Consider the following 14,051-nt stretch of genomic DNA (forward strand, 5'->3'; position numbering starts at 1 on the left):
GATCTTCTGCCCATTTTTTGCTTGGGTTGTTTGTTTTTTTTAATATTGAACTGCATGAGCTGTTTATATATTTGGAGATTAACCCTTCCTCCACTGATTCATTTGCAAATATTTTCTCCCATCCTGAGGGTTGTCTTTTCATCTTGTTTATAGTTTCCTTTGCTGGACAAAACCTTTTAAGTTTCATTAGGTCTCATTTGTTTATTTTTGTTTTTATTTCCATTACTCTGGGAGGTGGGTGAAAAAAGTTCTTGCTGTGAATTATGACAAAGAGTGTTCTTCCTATGTTTTCCTCTAAGAGTTTTATAGTGTCCCGTCCTACATTTAGGTCTCTAATCCATTTTGAGTTTATTTTTGTGTATGGTGTTAAGGAGTGTTCTGATTTCATTCTTTTACATGTAGCTGTCCAGTTTTCCCAACACCACTTATTGAAGAGGCTGTCTTTTCTCCATTGTATATCCTTGCCTCCTTCGTCATAGATTAGTTGACCATAGGTGCATGGATTTATCTCTGGGCTTTCTAAACTGTTCCATTGATCTATATTTCTGTTTTTGTGCCAGTACCATAGTGTCTGATTATTGTAGCTTCGTAGTATAGTCTGAAGTCAGGGAGTCTGATTCTGCCAGCTCTGTTTTATCCTGCAAGATTGTTTTGGCTATTTGGGGTCTTCTGTGTTTCCATACAAATTTAAAGATTTTTTTGTTCTAGTTCTGTAAAAAAAAAAAAATGCCATTGGTAATTTGATAGGGGTTGCATTGAATCTGTAGATTGCTTAGGGTAGTATGGTCATTTTCACAATATTGATTATTCCAATCCAAGAACATGGTGTATCTCTCCATCTGTTTGTGCCATCTTTGATTTCTTTCATCGCAGTCTTACAGTTTTCTGAATACAGGTCTTTTACCTCCTTAGGTAGGTTTATTCCTAGGTATTTTATTCTTTTCGTTGCAGTGGTGAATGGGATTGTTTCCTTAATTTCTCTTTCTGATCTTTTGTTGTTAGTGTATAGGAATGCCAGAGATTTCTGTGCATTAATTTTGTATACTGCAATTTTACCAAATTCATTGATTAGCTCTAGTAGTTTTCTGGTGACATCTTTAGGATTCTCTATGTATAGTATCATGTCATCTGCAAACAGTGACAGTTTTACTTCTTCTTGTCCGATTTGGATTCCATTTATTTCTTTTTCTTCTCTGATTGCTGTGCCTTGGACTTCCAAAACTATGCTGAATAATAGTGGCGAGAGTGGACATCCTTACCTTACTCCTGATCTTAAAGGAAATGCTTTCAGGTTTTCACCATTGAGAATGATGTTTCTTGTGGGTTTGCTGTATATGGCCTTTATTATGCTGAGGTAGATTCTCTCTATCCCCACATTCTGGAGAGTTTTTATCATAAATGGGTATTGAATTTTGTCAAAAGCTTTTTCTGCACCTATTGAGATGATCATATGGTTGTTCTTCTTCAGCTTGTTACTATGGTATATCACATTGATTGATTTGCATATACTGAAGAATCCTTGCATCCCTGGGATAAATCCCACTTGATCATGGTGTATGATCCGTTTAATGTGTTATTGGATTCTGTTTGCTAGTATTTTGTTGAGGATTTTTGCATCTATATTCATCAGTGATATTGAACTATAATTTTCTTTTTTTGTAGTATCTTTGTCTGGTTTTCGTGTCAGGGTGATAGTGGCCTCACAGAATGAGTTTGGGAGTGTTCCTTCCTCTGCAATTTTTTGGAAGAGTTTGAGAAGGATGTGTGTTAGCTCTTCTCTAAACGTTTGATAGAATTCACCTGTGAAGCCATCTGGTCCTGGACTTCTGTTTGTTGGAAGATTTTTAATCACAGTTTCAATTTCATTACTTGTGATTTGTCTGTTCATATTTTCTATTTCTTCCTGGTTCAGTCTTGGAAGGTTATACCTTTCTAAGAATTTGTCCATTTCTTCCAGGTTGTCCATTTTATTGGCATAGAGTTGCTTGTAGTAGTCTCTTAGGATGCTTTGTATTTCTGCAGTATCCATTGTAACTTCTCCTTTTTCATTTCTAATATTATTGATTTGAGTCCTCTCCCTCTTTTTCTTGATGAGTCTGACTAAAAGTTTGTCAATTTTATCTTCTCAAAAAACTGCTGTTAGTTTTATTGACTTTGCTATTGTTTTCTTTGTTTCTATTTCATTTATTTCTGCTCTGATCTTTATGATTGCTTTCCTTCTACTAACTTCGGGTTTTGTTTGTTCTTCTTTCTCTAGTTTCTTTAGGTGAAAGGTTAGATTGTTTATTTGAGATTTTTCTTGTTAATTGAGGTAGGATTGTGTTGCTATAAACTTCCCTCTTAGAACTGCTTTTGCTGCATCCCATAGGTTTTGGATCATTGTGTTTTCATTGTCATTTGTCTGTAGGTATTTTTTTATGACCTCCTTGATTTCTTCAGTGATCTCTTGGTTATTTAGTAACGTATTGTTTAGCCTCCATGTGTTTGTGTTTTTTATGGGTTTTTTTCCTGTAATTTGTTTCTAATCTCATAGCATTGTGGTCCAAAAACATGCTTGACATGATTTCAATTTTCTTAAATTTACCGAGGTTTGATTTGTGACCCAAGATGTGATCTATCTTGGAAAATGATCTGTGTGCGCTTGCGAAGAAAGTGTAATCTGCTGTTTTGGGATGGAATGTCCTATAAATGTCAATGAAATCTCTCTGGTCTATTGTGTCATTTAAAGCTTGTGTTTCCTTATTAATTTTCTGTCTGGATGATCTATCCATTCGTGTAAGTGAGGTGTTACAGTGCCCCACTATTATTTTTTTCCCACTATTATTGTGTTACTGTCAATTTCCTCTTTTATAGCTCTTAGCATTTGCCTTATGTATTGAGGTGCTCCTATGTTGGATCCATATATATTTATAATTGCTATATCTTCTTCTTGGATTGATCCCTTGATCATTATGTATTGTCCTTCCTTGTCTCTCATAACATTCTTTGTTTTAAAGTCCATTTTATCTGATATGAGTATTGCTACTCCAGCTTTCTTTTGATTTCCATTTGCATGGAATATCTTTTTCCATCCCCTCACTTTCAGTCTGTATGTGTCCCTAGGTCTGAAGTGGGTCTCTTGTAGACAGCATATATATGGGTCTTGTTTTTGTATCCATTCAGTGAGCCTGTGTCGTTTGGTTGGAGTATTTAATCCATTCACATTTAAGGTAATTATAGATATGTGTGTTCCTATTACTGTTTTCTTAATTGTTTTGGGTTTGTTTTTGTAGGTCCTTTTCTTCTCTTGTGTTTCCCACTTGGAGAAGTTCCTTTAGCATTTGTTGTAGAGCTGGTTTGGTGGTGCTGAATTCTCTTAGCTTTGGCTTGTCTGTAAAGGTTTTAATTTCTCTGTCGAATCTGACTGAGATCCTTGCTGGTAGAATCTTGGTTTTAGGTTGTGCCCTTTCATCACTTTAAATATATTGTGCCACTCCCTTCTGGCTTGTAGAGTTTCTGCTGAGAAATCAGCTAAACTTATGAGAGTTCCTTTATATGTTATTTGTTGTTTTTCCCTTGTTGCCTTTAATAATTTTTCTTTGTCTTTAATTTTTGCCAATTTGATTACTATGTGTCTTGGCCTGTTTCTCCTTGGGTTTTTCCTGCCTGGGACTCTGCGCTTCCTGTACTTGGGTGGTTATTTCCTTTCCCATGTTAGGGAAGTTTTCGACTATAATCTCTTCAAATATGTTCTTGGGTCCTTTCTCTCTCTCTTCTCCTTCTGGGACCCCCATAATGTGAATGTTGTTGCATTTAATATTGTCCCAGAGGTCTCAGGCTGTCTTCATTTCTTTTCATTCTTTTCTCTTTATTCTGTTCTGTGGCAGTGAATTCCACCATTGTGTCTTCCAGGTCACTTATCTGTTCTTCTGCCTCAGTTATTCTGCTATTGATTCCTTCTAGCGTAGTTTTCATTTCAGTTATTGTATTGTTCATCTCTTTTTGTTCGTTTTTTAATTCTTCTGGGTCTTTGTTAAACATTTCTTGCATCTTCTCGATTTTTACCTCCATTCTTTTTCCGAGGTCCTGGATCATCTTCACTATCATTATTCTGAATTCTTTTTCTGGACGGTTGCCTATTTCCACTTCATTTAACTGCTTTTCTGGGGTTTTATCTTGTTCTTTCATCTGGTACATAGTCCTGTGCCTTTTCATTTTGTCTGTCTTTCTGTGAATGGGGTTTTCATTCCACGGGCTGCAGGATTGTAGTTCTTCTTGCTTCTGCTGTCTTCCCTCTCTGTTATATGTTTTTTATATGCTATGCATTTTTCTGTGCACTGTGTAAAATCACTAATTTAATCATTACGTCAATCCCATGATGTAAGTACGATTATAATCTCCAGCTTTACAGTGAAAGAAACTGACACAAAATAGTCACTTGCTTAAGATCACACAACTAGTAAGTGGCAGAGTCAGGATTTGAACCGAGAAAGTTGGGCTCCAGAGCCTCATGTCCTAAAGTCTAAAACCCAACTGTGTTAATAAAGATGCAGACATAGAGGTTGGACCTGAGGACACAGGGAGGGGGAAGGGTAAGCTGGGAAGAAGTTAGAGAGTGGCACTGACATATATACACTTCCAAAAGTAAAATAGATAGCTAGTGGGAAACAGCCGCATAGCACAGGGAGATCAGCTCGGTGCTTTGTGTCCACCTAGAGGGGTGGGATAGGGAGGGTAGGAGGGAGACGCAAGAGGGAGGGGATATGGAGGTATATGTATACATATAGCTGATTCACTTTGTTATACAGCAGAAACTAACACAACCATGTAAAGCAATTATACTCCAATAAAGATGTTAAAAAAAAAATCCAACCATGTTAACCTGGCATGTGTGACACACCTCCACCAACCTGCACCTGCCTTTTCAGCCCTCCCCTTCCCTCTGGCCCTTCCACACACCTTTCCCTATGCCTTCCTTCCTGCCCTGCCTTACTTTGTTAATCCCTGCCCATTCAGGGTTCCCCTCGGGCACCTTCTCTCTGCCCACCCCATCTAGGTTAGGTGCCCTCTAGGTTAGACTCAAGCTGTTCAGACAGCTCACATTGCACTTTGCTGCACAGATTTATAACTGTCTGACTCTTGTGTGCATCTCACGGTGGACTGAGAGTTCCCTGAGGGCTGAGACCAAGGGTTTAAATCTCTATGTCCCAACCTAGCCAAGTACCTGGTTTCGAGTAAGTGCTTACTATCTAGTTTTAAATAAATAAATAAGGCAGAGCCCAGACTAGGACTCAGAATAGAAAAAGGAGCGGTGGTTGCCCAAATAGTAGTTTTCAGCCTGGAAATATTGTTGGTACCCTGAGTAGACAGTGAGCAGCCCATGTCCATATAGACTGGAACGGTGTTGACTGGAATAGAATCAGTAGTGTGAACCTCATGCCTTCAGTCCTGGCACTGGGGACATATGCCCAATTTGTATGGAAGAGACTGCTCCCCACAAAACAAAGACAGTGACAACACATACTCGCACAAATGCTCACCATGGGTCACAGCATGACTTTTTTGAGTTTTTCAAAAATGTTAAAAGTGAATGAACATCTTCTTTACCTTCCCTTCTCTTCCTAAATAATTCAGTCCTTAAAGCTATTATGTGGGCTGAGTAAGGCAGTCACCCTTGTGGGGGGTGGAGGAGATATGGTGGCCCAGACAAGGTAAGGAGATCAGCCCCAGAGAAGGGCTGACCTGCACAAGGGCCAGAGCCCAGATGGGCAGTGTCAGAATCCAAGCGGAATGGGGAGGGCAACTGTGTGGGGAAGGGGGCAGTGGTCATGATAGCAGTTGGTTACATTCAAGGGATTGATCAAATAAGCAAGTGTATTAAGGATGATGGAAATCAGGCTCCATAAGTGTTAGAGAAGGAACTTACGATATGGAAAGGGAGAAAGCTAGGACGAACCCTGTGGTGCTGGATTGGAATTGGAAGTACCAGAGTGAATTTATGGTTTTCAGTATATATGGATCATCTACGGAAATAATATAGATGTATATATACACACACTAGCTCTGTCCACTGAAAGAGTCAGGGAACAGCAATACCTAAGTTAGCAGTGAGCACACCGAGCAGTGAGAATTGGGATTCTAAATAATCCCACACATAGTGGAACCAGAGCTCCTTGGAGAAATAGTTAATTTTAAAGCAGGAACATGTCGTTGTAACAGGAAGTAAAGAAGTGTTCAAATGATGATGGGAACATGTCAGAAGGGCACACTGACAGTTTGGGAATGAGATATTTACATAATTTCAAGGTCCTTTTCTGACAACACTTATTAATTAAAAAAAAGGAAGAAGGGTGACTTTCCAGGGGAGTACCCTAGCAGACATGACTTTAATCAAGTGATCTCGGGGAAATTTAAAATCATCTGCCGCCTGATAGGATGCAATGGGAAGAGCACAGCATCCCTTCTGTGATATTCTTGCCCAAGTTGTAGAACTTGAATCTAGACTTGAGTAAATTCAGACAAACCCCAAGAGAGGAACGTTCTACAGAATAACTAGCCTGTATTTTTTTGAAGTGTCAAGGTCATGAAAGTGAAAGAAATACCAAGGAAAGGTTGCATATTGGAGCAGACTAAGGAGATGTGACAACTAAATGCAGTGCTTGATTCGAAAGTACTCTTTTTGCTATCAAGGCTATTATTGGGACAACTGACAAAAACTTGAATTGATCTGAGGATCCAATGACAGTTAATGAAAACTTACTGGGGTCTGAGGATTAGAGAATAGTAATGTATCAACATGAAGTCCCTGATTCTGCGGTTGTGTAGGAGAATGCCCTTGTTTATGGGAAATGCACACTGAAGTATTTGGGGGAAGATGAGGCATCACTTTGGCAGCTTATTCTCAAAGGGTTCAGGAAAAATATAGTATAAAATTCCTTGTAGTGTACGTGCAACTTTTCTGTAAGTTTGAGATTTTTCAAAATAATCTATATCTATACCTATATCTACATCTGCATGTAGTGGATATCTTAGGTTGGAATTATAATGTTTTTCAGACTTGCCAGGACACAGGTACCCAGAGGCTGCGTTGGGAGGATAAACCTTGGAGTGGCTGTCCCAAGAGTAGAATCAGGGTATGTCTGCTTCATGTTGGTTCTCTGTTGAGGTGTAGGAGATGCGCATTCTCACCCCACTCATTTAGTAAAGAAAGGACAGGTTACTGAATAAGAGAGAGAGAGAACACAGTATCTATGGGCTGATCACGCCGGCCACTTCACGTAACTGATGATGGGCTCCCTGCCACAACCAAGGAAGTAGGAAAATTGAGGGCCCGTTTGTCCTCTGGGGAAGTCTGTGGGATAACTAAGGCCCAGTTCTTTAGTGTCTATCTGGAATGTGGACTGTGCAGGGGATCCCATGTTCATCTGAGGCTTGGTCTAAAATGCTGATAATAACCACCACTGCCTATTGGGTGCCTTCTAAGGGTCAGAAACTGGGATAGGTGGCTCATGTGTTCTTCTTATAATCATCACAATGGTTCTCCTCTTAAAGTAGCGTCCCCATCTTATAGATGAGGAAATAAAGCTTGGAAAGGCTTAGTAACAGGCTCATTGTTACGGGTTGAGTTGTATCCTCCCAGATGCATATGCTGAAGCCCCGTATCTCAGAATGTGGCTGGATTGGGAGATAGGGCCCTGAAAGAGGTGATTAAGTTAAAAAGAGGTCCTTAGGGTGGAACCTAATCCAACTGATTGGTGTCCTTATAAGAAAAGAAAAATCTGGACATGCAGAGGGACACCGAGGGTACAGGTGCACAGAGGAACGACCATGCAAGGACACAGCAAAAAGGTGGCTGTCTGCAAGCCAAGGAGAGTAGCCTAACCCTGATGTTGGATTTCTAGGCTCCAGAACGATGACAAAATACGTTTCTGCTGTTTAAGCCATGCGGGCTGTGGTATTTCGTTATGGCAGCCTGAGCAGCCTGGCATGGTTATGCTAGGCATCTGGTGGAGATGAAGCTGCTATTCAAAATCAAATCCGTGTAGCTCTGTTCTATGTCACCTTCCTACACACAGGGCCTCTGCTGTGAAAATTCTTCCCACCTCCTCCAATAGGCCGCCCAGAACAACCATCCAAAATCTCACAGACTTAGTAGATCCCTCCTCTGCCGTCCCACAGCCCTTACTATACGGCATACAGTTAGTGGCACACAACTAATGCACAATACTGTATCCCCAGCATCTCCCATGGGGCCAGGCACATGGTATTTAAATAGTTAGTATGTATTGAGCATTTACGTACCAGCAAAGATTTTACATACATTATCTCATTGAAACCTGAAGACAGCTCCTTGAGGTAGGTATCACCATTATTCCCATTTTACATATCAAAAAACTGAGGTCAGAGGGTTAACTGAGTTACCCCAGGACATAGAGCTAGTAGGTGGTGGAACCAGGATTCATGTCCAGATGGTCTAATTCCCCGGTCCATGCTCTTCACCCCCTGCCCTGCTGTCGCAGTCTTGCTGTAAATGCCCACTCCCTCCCTACCTGGGGGGCTGTGCTGATCCGAAATGCTCTCCCTCAGTACAAGTCCCTACTTCATGCTAAGTCCAAGTGTGAAGCTCCCCTCCTGTGGAGAGTCTTCTCACACACAACCTCCTCTCTCAGGCCCCACTCTGTACTCCTTCAGCACCTCCTGGGCATACGGTCTGCACCACGCCCTGACATGTGACCCAGAGCTGGGCACTGGGGCCATCAGTTATCGACATTTGTTGAACTGGCATCCATGCCCAGGGATGGAAGTAAACAGGGATACGTAACATGGCGGCGTAGTCCTGGCTACTGTGACTCTCCACATCTGGATTATCCAGGAGAGTTCCAATTGCTAAAATTCCATCCTCTCATCAGATCGTTTCCCAGAATATGTGGCAGAGAATGTAGTCTGGTATTTGGTTTAGAAAGGAGAGTCACCATTCTACTGAAAAGAGGCAGGAGTGGAGACAAGATGAGCTGTCTGTCACTCACCTTCCTACGTGCTGCTGGGCAAATCACGATTTCTCTGGACTTAAGTGTCTCCGAGGATAAAATTGCAGTGGCAATGCCCATTTCTCCGGTAGAAATGGGACAAAAGCTGTGAATGTGTTTTGAATATTGATGAAGAATAATATTATATAAACCCGGTCACCACTAGTGGGATTACTTACGTTTTTACTGACCTGTTTGGCCAGTGAAAAATGAAATAAAAAAAGTAGTTTTTATTTTTGAAAGTAAAGGAAGAGGTGTCCATGAAGAATGCAGAAAAAAAATCAAACATGAAGAGAGCAAATGTCCTGAGGCCTTTCTAGAGTGCTTTGAAAAAGACAGAACTAGATATTTCTAGGTTCTTCTCAACAAGTTGGTGTGTGTGTGTGTGTGTGTGTGTGTGTGTGTGTGTGTGTGTGTGTGTGTAGTGGGCTGGGTGGAGGCTGGGCTGCCGTAGTCAGGGGCAAACTTTTCCCCAGTTGCCTGAGATACCACCCTGAGGAGGAAGCAGGCCTCTTACCTTTGCTGCATTGTGGATCAGTTTCCAGCCGTGTGAGGCCTCTGGGTAAAGTCCATCTGGGAGCTCAGTTTTTCTGACTCAGCAGTAGCCCAGGAAAATTTCCCTTCTCTTTCCTGTGCCCCGTCTTCCAGACACGCACGAGAAGCACTCTGCCCTGGAGTTAATCAGCTCGTCCTGTGCCCCTGCTGCAGGCTTTGCACGGAGTCGATGCATCGACCTGAGAGCAGCCTCTGGGGAGCTTCCAGGGAGAGCGGCCGCCGCAGAGCAGCCACTCAGGGGCATCAACGACAAGTCTGTTCTGGTTTGGATGGGGCCGAGGCTCCCTCCAACTTCCTTTTGCTCTCGCCAAAGCCAGGATCCTTTTGTTCACCTTTAGGGCTGCCAAGTCAGGCCTACCGCACCCCTGGATGTTGTTTTCCTGCAGGCAATGGGAAAATGAGCTTGGAGCCAGGGAAGGGAAATCAACAAGGAAATAAACACAGGGTCACTGCCCCTCCATGTTCTCACCAGACTGGGACATCATCACGCTGGGACCACTTCCTAAAGTGGCAGGAGCTGGCCGCTGCCCGGACGGACCTCAGAGTCCCAGGCATCTTTTAAGTTTTATATATGTAAAGAAGTGTGCATTTATATCAGAAGCGTGAGATCTGTCTCGGACAAATCAAGCAATCCTGACCACTCCAATGTCTTGCCAAATCTTTCAAAGATTTTCCATAGGCAGCCTCTCTTGTAACCGAACACTGGCAAACATTTGTAGACAAAGGAAAAGAAGGAGCAAGTTTACGACTGGCACTAGCTAAGACTTTTAAAGGAAGATATCCTCTAAAGATACAGGATTATTGCTTACATAAAGATTTCTTCTACTTACTCTTCAATGTCACAGTCATCATCGGTAGCGTCATCTTTGCTAGCATTTATTGAGAACTTACTGTCCACCAGCTCCTGTGCTAATGACCTCACCTGTGTTAGTTCATATAATTCTTTTTTTTTTTGCGGTACGCGGGCCTCTCACTGCTGTGGCCTCTCCCGTTGCGGAGCACAGGCTCAGCGGCCATGGCTCACGGGCCCAGCCGCTCCGCGGCATGTGGGATTCTCCCAGACCGGGGCACGAGCCCGTGTCCCCCGCATCGGCAGGCGGACTCTCAACCACTGCGCCACCAGGGAAGCCCAGTTCCTATGATTCTTGACATAATACTGTCATTCTCATTCCCATTTTGTAGAGGAAGAAAATGAAGATTAGAGAGATTAAGTCACTCCTGCAAAGTGACCCAGCTAGTTAAAAATGTAGAAATTGCCTTTCTGGAAGGATGCTCTTCTGAGCCTTGCTTTTCCCAACAGTCAGCTTAAGCACTTCTGTGGACTGACAGCTCCAGTGATGGCCAAAGAGTTGCTTAAACAAACTCTTAGGGCTGAGAATAGAATTCTAAACAGAAACATGGCTCATTGGTTAGTTAAGTGGTCTCTCCCTGGAGTTATGAACTGGTGCTACCTTTATGTAACTCGTACATAGGACACACCTAGCCCAGAGCCTTCTCTTCTCTTTAATCCAAGGGTGTGCGGCTGACTGCTGTCACCCGGCTCTCCACTGTGATTCTGATTTACCCACAAGGAAGTGCCCTGTATATCTCTTGACCTCTGTGTGTGCTGCAGTTATGGCCTGATCACAAATTTGTCTTTTTGACTTTAGAAGCCTAACAGTTACAGGCTTCTTTTAATCAATAATCCAGGGGGTGAACGATTCTAAGTTCCAGCCTGGAAACTTCTGCTTGATGAGAAGAAATCAGCATGTGTATTTTCAGTCCTCAGGTCCTACTGCAACTTTTTTTTTTTTTTTTTGGCCTCATCTTTACTTCCAACTGTTAGCATGTAGCTCTCCTACACGTGCAGTTACCCAGGGCAGCTGGCCGCTGGTCAAATGAAAGTAAAAGCTTTTATTAGGAGAGAGGGAGATGCCTCCCAGCAAAGTCCAAGTTGTCCATTTTTGTAAATATATGACTTGCAACATCAGGGCAGCTGCTTGCCCTTGGGACGCTTGCATTTGGTTTGGTGGAGCTTGGGGGTACTTTGCTCTGGGTCCACATACGCCTTTAAACTTGAGGCTGGTCAGCTTTTCATTCTCAACAGAAACTAAAGACTTATTTACTGGATTTATGGCAATAAAAAAATGAAGACTGGAAAGGGGCCGGGCATTTAGTTTAGATGTCATTTCATTTTTCTTTCCCAGTGGTTTACAACTAAACACAGTGTCCAGATATGTTTATAGAATCTGGTCTTGGAGTTCTTTGATGAGAAGAGGCAATTTATAACAGTCAAATGGGCCTTTCAACCTTATCGTATGAAATGAAAACCAAAATATTGGAAAGGAGCTGATGTAACGAAGGCTTTCATGTTCCTCATCTGCTTCACAGCTTTTCACCACCAGGGGATAAAGACAGTAGATTTGGGAACTGTCAGACACTTTGGGGGGTTTCCATTAAGAAAGGTAAGTAAGGTAGATGGATTTTATTTCTCCTTCCTCTCCTTTGAGCATCTAGATCAGTACTGATTGAACTGGTTTCAAGAGTTGAGTCCATTCTGGGATAAACAATAAACACACAAACCTCCAAAAACATTTTTTTGCATGGTCATGTAACCAAGGCAGCTGACTATTGGAAACAGAGAGAAGTCACAGATGAAAAACAGGACGTATTAATTTAGCTTTACAAATATGCCCTTTCCAAAGCCAGAATTACTCACTCCCTGGCAGCTCACGGCATGGGGACCTGGGTCTACTCAAACTCCATGGCTTTAGAATGTCCTTTCCATGTGGTGCGGGATGTTCCAGATGAACGACAGGCTCCAACTCAGCAGAAACCTCTAGATGAAATTTAAATCCTCATGTTTTTTAATCATCATGGGAAAGCAAACGCAACTTTGCCATGCAAGGAAAACTTGCCCCTTTTTAGAGTGTCCCACAAAAGTAACATGCCCAGTTATATGCAGAGAAAATGTCCTCATTTTGGGGGCATTTTGAAGGAGGGATATTAAATCTGAGCTATGTAAAATGCTAGAGGAGCGATTTCAGTATTATTTTTATTTTATTTTTTATTGAAGTATAGTTGTTTTAGTTTCAGGTGATAGTTTTACAGCAAAGTGATTCAGTTATACATATATATATATATATATATATATATATATATATATATATATATACTCTTTTTCAGATTCTTTTCCCATATAGGTTATTACAAAATATTAAGTATAGTTCCTGTGCTATACAATAGGCCCTTGTTAATTTTATATATAGTAGTGTGTATATATTACTCCCAAATCCCTAATTTATCCCTCCCCCCCATATTTCAGTATTCTGTGATCAAGATATCAGAACCTGAGCAAGCTTTCTCTCAGGCTTGTTTTCACGCTTATAAGATGCTTAGGGTGAACATGGATTTTTCAAACTAGGAGGTAGAAAACGGTTTCCTTAAACCATTATGTATTGCTTTTCTTTTCCTCGTCTAAGCACATAACTGATAGTTTGCCCACCCGTGCCCACAAACGAGAGAGGCAGTGAGGAATCGGAAGCTCCACCCGGAGGCTTTAAATCCCATCTCTGTGCCAACAACTCCCATATTTGTATCTCTGGCTCAGACCTCTTTTCTGAGTTTCCTACCGTGTTCTCAGAGTCTCACTACCATCTCCAACCCCACGCATCCGAAAGCAGCTCTTCATCTCTTGTTGTTTCCATGTCAGCCAATGGTCCTTTCAAACACCCAAGTGCTGCAGCCTCTCCCTCCAGTCCCACATCCAATCCATGAGTCCGTTCTGACAATTCCACCTCGCAAACTGATATCAACTGCAACCGCCGCTTCTATTTCCACCACCACAATTGCCGACCCACCTTCAGCTCTCACCTGGATTACTGAGTTGTCTCCTAGCTGGTCTTCCTGCTGCCCTCCTCGCCTCCAGTCCCTCTACCAAATCTATACTCCACATTCCAGCCAGAGCAGACTTTTGCAAAAGTAATTCAGATGATGCCATTAACCTATCTGAAAGCCTCAAGGCTTTCTAGCGCAATAAGGAGGAAACATAAAATCCCTGCTAGCTTTGGCATAATTGGATCCCCTCTCACCTCTCCAATGTTACCTCGGTGACACTAGCTTGGCTTCAGTTTCTTGAACACTCCCAGCTTTTCTCCATCTCACAGCTTTGCTATTCCTGGGCTGGCCTGTACTGATCTCCACCCGCCATCCTTAGCTCCCCTGCCAAAATCATACAAGCTAACTCTCTTCCTGCCTCTTTTTCATCTTTCAGGTCTCAGCTCAAATGTCATTTCCTAGAGACATACTCCCCCCACACCCATTTCCTTGGTAGTACTTGCTGTGATTTGTAAGTATATTATTTATTTGCCTATTTGCTTAATATAGAACTTATATAATTCACCCTCCTACACCCACCCCTCTACCTACAACTAGGTTTCCTTCCATGAAAGCAGGAACTGTGTCTATTGTGTTCACAGCTACATGTCCAGGGCCTGGTACCTACCAGGTTCC

The 14,051-nt window shown here is 42.1% G+C and overlaps 1 protein-coding gene across 4 annotated transcripts in view; it reads right to left on the reverse strand.

Annotated features, from left to right (window-relative positions):
* The window catches only part of LNX1 (ligand of numb-protein X 1), a 199,962-nt gene extending 190,116 nt beyond the window's left edge, over positions 1-9,846 (reverse strand). For 2 of the 4 annotated variants that reach the window (XM_073805255.1, XM_019928167.3), the window contains exon 1: positions 9,523-9,846. The gene's annotated coding sequence lies outside the window, so the exon portion shown is untranslated. The remainder of the gene's footprint in view (positions 1-9,522) is intronic. The other 2 variants (XM_073805258.1, XM_073805257.1) reach the window with 2 other exon arrangements.
* Between the last annotated feature and the right edge of the window lie 4,205 nt (positions 9,847-14,051).

Source organism: Tursiops truncatus, chromosome 5, assembly GCF_011762595.2.
Source record: "Tursiops truncatus isolate mTurTru1 chromosome 5, mTurTru1.mat.Y, whole genome shotgun sequence".
Taxonomy (NCBI): domain Eukaryota; kingdom Metazoa; phylum Chordata; class Mammalia; order Artiodactyla; family Delphinidae; genus Tursiops; species Tursiops truncatus.